This window comes from Bactrocera latifrons, unplaced genomic scaffold, assembly GCF_001853355.1.
Source record: "Bactrocera latifrons isolate USDA-ARS-PBARC rearing strain unplaced genomic scaffold, ASM185335v1 scaffold_183, whole genome shotgun sequence".
Lineage (NCBI taxonomy): Eukaryota > Metazoa > Arthropoda > Insecta > Diptera > Tephritidae > Bactrocera > Bactrocera latifrons.
In genome coordinates, this window is record NW_017535330.1 from 495,118 (window position 1) to 499,414 (window position 4,297).

General features: G+C 33.8%; 1 protein-coding gene across 3 annotated transcripts in view; it reads left to right on the top strand.

Annotated features, from left to right (window-relative positions):
* Window positions 1-259: 259 nt before the first annotated feature.
* The window catches only part of LOC108967351 (dual oxidase), a 49,890-nt gene continuing 45,852 nt past the window's right edge, over window positions 260-4,297 (top strand). For 2 of the 3 annotated variants that reach the window (XM_018930696.1, XM_018930700.1), the window contains exon 1: window positions 260-418. The gene's annotated coding sequence lies outside the window, so the exon portion shown is untranslated. Of the gene's footprint in view, window positions 419-1,638; window positions 1,995-4,297 lie in introns of all 3 variants that reach the window. The other variant, XM_018930697.1, reaches the window with a different exon arrangement.

Consider the following 4,297-nt stretch of genomic DNA (forward strand, 5'->3'; position numbering starts at 1 on the left):
GCATAAATAGCAAAATAATCGACACGACTAGCGGCGGAGCGAGTTGGCTCAACATACAGGTTGGAGACGGCAACGACGAAGACTTTAACTTCGCGTCAGCTCACCCTCGCCTTTGGAGCTTTTTTTGTTGTGCTGTGCTGTGTTGTATTGTGGTGGCCTGGCCGACTGTTTGCTTGGCACTTGCTTGCCGGATTATTCGTCGACGTTCGTCGTGTTTGTGGCTTGTGGCTCAAAACCTAACCGTGGCTCAAGTCAATCTTCAGTGCTCGACGGACTCTTAGCAGATGCGGACGGTCTCGGACTTATCGATACAAACGAGTGTACGTGCGTTGTGAGCAGCAATACAGTGGGCAAAATAGCAACAAAGCAACGAGTGTAGCTGCCTTGCCTTTTGATATTGCTTTCGTTGCTAAGTATAGTGAGTGTGCATTTATGATTATTGGTGTTGTGCTGTGTAAAAAATTGTGGACCATATTAAATACTGTGAAATAAAAAAACAAAAAATGTCTTTAATCAATGTTGCTGCTCAGACAACAGATATTTTTAATTAGTTGTTGCTGTGAAACCAAAGCTTGGGCTGAAAGTGTGAAGAAGTCTCGTCGAATTTGAAGAGCATAACTTGTCCGCCAGCTCAGTAAGCCGTTGCCAAACTTTCCTACGCTACGYGCTTTCAAAATTTGTCAAAAAACGCTAGGAAGTTTTGTTTTTGTTTTTATTTTGAAGAGCAGCGATTTTATTGTGWTGGCGCTGACTTCTGCCATTTGCCCATGAATCAAATATGAATACATACGTACATACATGTACGTTTATATGGAACACGGAACTTCCTGAACGAATGCGATGCGAAAAACTTGTTGGTTTCGCTCTTTCGGACTTGAGCTGCACGAAATTTTAAATTATGTATTTGAAAAGATTAAAATATTTAACAAAAAATTTATTTTTAAATTAATTTCTGATAAAGAAACAGTTATAATAACTATAGATGCACTCAAATGAAAAGTTGAATTCAAAGAAAAAGAATCGTAAAAAATTACCATATAAAAACTTGTATAGATAATCGAACTAAAATATAAAATAAATATTTATATAATAACAAATGCGTTTAACTGTGTTTAACAAAAATAAACCAAAAATTCCGAGTATTTAGATTTATTCAAAAAATACTTACATCGYCTTGCACTTTCAAAATTCGATGAAGCTTCAAGTGAGCGCCGCCAACGAAATGAGYGAGAGCCGGTTTCAATTTGCACGTTTGTCAAGCTTATGTTCACAAAAAAGCGACCCCAAAAAAAGGGTAGACAACGCGTATACTCCCGCTACCACAACAAAAACGCATTCGAAGCTCTCCAAACTCGGAAGGCGCTCGCGTCTTCTCCACTCTTTTTCATTTTTCTTTTAACAAAAGAAAACAATCGTTTTTTCTTCACGCGTATTTCGCTGTTTGCTCACCGTGAGTGCGATATTTTTTCTCATTATGCGTACTTTGCGGGTCGTTGGTCCCTCACGCTGCGCTTGCGCGGCTGGCAACACCACATAGCTCAGCTGTACACTGCGCTTGCGTGTTTGCCAACTATTTTTTTTAATGCTCGTCATTATGCTTGCATAACTTTTTACGCTTTTTGTTGTTTTTTTTTTTAGTTATCTGCTTTTGTATGGTTTTTTGTTTTTTCCTTGAACACTTTTCGCTGCAAAGACTTGCCTTGCCACCGCCAAACCACTCGCTCCAACCATCAGCAAGTGCTTAAAAATATAATAAAAATCTTAAAAATGTTGTTACGAATATTAATTTACTTACAAACATACAAATGTATATGTGTAACGCTACGCTAACTAAAAACGCCAACAAACAATCGACGTGCATTGCGTAAAAATTCGTGTCGGAAGTGACTGTGAGACAAGAAATGGAAAATATTAACGCATACGAGCAGCGAAACCAAAAGAAGTAGGCAAACCGAAATGCGCTAAAAATAGTTTGCGGCAAGTAAAAAGAAAAAGTAAATGAGCAATTGTCTGTGTACATTGAAAGAAATAAAAAAAATAAATACTTATGAAAATATCTGTGATTATTTTTGAGTTTTAAAATCAGCCACAACTCTTTGAAATGAGATTTTTACTGGGAACGAGGTGTTACAAAAACCGGGAACTGCGAAATTTCCTCTTCGAAGTAATCTAAAGATTTCTCCCARAAGCGAAGTTAGTTGCGAGTTGTCCCAGCTCTGGCCAGTTTCAGAGCACAGATTTGTYAATTTTCAGTTGACACATTTTAATCATAGAAATTACCCTTCAATCCTGGATCAAATAACTTTAAATTTTAATTAAATAATTTTTAAATTCTCTTTATTTCAATATTATTCAGACTTTTGTACTCTGAGTTATTACTTCGATGAAATGTTTTTAGTTTAATTGCTCTAATGCTTTTGAGTTCGGTTTTTATATTGGGCAAATAATTTAGTTAGAAATTGTGACCAAAATTTTATAAGATTTGTCAGAAAATAGTAACAGTTTTAAATACATAAATTGGGAAGATATAAATAAAACTGCATTAGTTCAAAGCCAAGCGAATTAAATCAAATAAAGTTCAGCTCCATAATATTTAGAATTTTTTAATATGTTAATAATACCCTAAATACAAATTTTTTAAATTGTTTCATATAATGACTTTTGATTCGATTTAATTTTCTAAATTGAGTTCATTGATTACCACTTTAGATCAGTTTCGCATTTAAATTTGCTCTGAAAATTATAGTAACAGGTTTTCTTAAATGTTATTTGCCGCCTTGGAAAAAGTTTATAAAATCTTTAAAATTTTTTTATTTCAAAAAACTTCCGATTGTATTATTCTAACGGGGTTCTGRTAGTACTTTCTTAAAGTTATATACTCTACTCTGCATGCGAATAATTGTTGTACGAGTTTATWAAAAGTAATTAAAAATCAACAATATTCCAATGTGATATTTTGTTGAAACCRGAAAGTGTTTAATTCTTCGGTTTCAATTTTCGGTGACAAAAAACTAGTGGTTCATTTTGAAAGAAAGAATAGCGAATGACACCTTCAAAMCCCATACATAAGTGTCTCTATTTAGTGCCGCACAATTATTACGAATGATTTTGAAATAACTCTACATTTTTGTATTTTCGAAATGATAATGACACTATGCGTAACTGGCATAACTCATATGTTGACGGTAGTTTTAAGGCTTAAATTGACAAAAACACGAAAAATTGTTCGGTTCGGTTGCACTCGAACTATAACACCTTCCACAAACAAATTCCATACAAGAGCTAGACTCTGATCGGCCAATTTGTAAGACAGCTATAAGCTCCGATTTTATCAATTTCTTTGGAGATTATACCATTGCCTAGAAAATATACCTTAAGATATCTTTTCAAATAACAGGTTTTCCATTAAAGAGCTGGATTTGCTCAACTGTYTGGAGCACTGTTTTCGTGAAATTCCATAAAGAACAATTAATGTAAGATTTCGTGATGATATTTCGTCAAATAAAAAAGTGATCCTCCTAAGAGCTGCTCATTTTTCGAAACCGCCGATATCGAACAACTAAGGCATATATCTGCCTTAGAAACTGATCGGTCAAAATCAAGAAAACGAACTCTATAAAAAATAAAGAATACTGACYTTTTATGCAATTATATTTTTGAGTTATTGAATTGTCTTATAGTCTAWATAGCACCGAAATTTTCAAAGAAAAATGATGAACAATTTCATCTTTGCTATAAATTTTGGTTAAGCTAAGTACKTTCAAATAATAATTTGAAAAGCAAAAAATGTTTTCTATCATCATCATTGCTTTAATCAGCTTGCATTCATTAGGCAAAGAAAATTTGAATCGGAATTGAAAGAGGCTGCTAACATAGTAAAATCTTTCAGAGTTAAACTTGTCGCTTTTCCATGGCATACGCATATATTTGTACCATATGTACTCGTACATATATTCCATTATCTCGCAAATTTCTTGATATAATTTCATCATTCTTAATAACCTCCAAATACACATTTTACTGCACTGTRGATATGTACTTGTATGTACATATGTATGTACAATGCCTTGCCGTTCACCGCCTTAGTACATGTGTGTATGTTAGCCCAAATTGAGGTATGTACCTTTACCTTATTTAAGATTTTTTTTCCATTTTATTCCGTTTAATTTTGTTTAAATGCTCGTAAWTTTTTTTTTTTTGCATTTGTCATTGTTTTTGTGTGTCATTTATCAAATGTACCTATACAAACATATGTATGTATACACGAGTCTATGTTGCCGCTGCATTCCAGCATTAA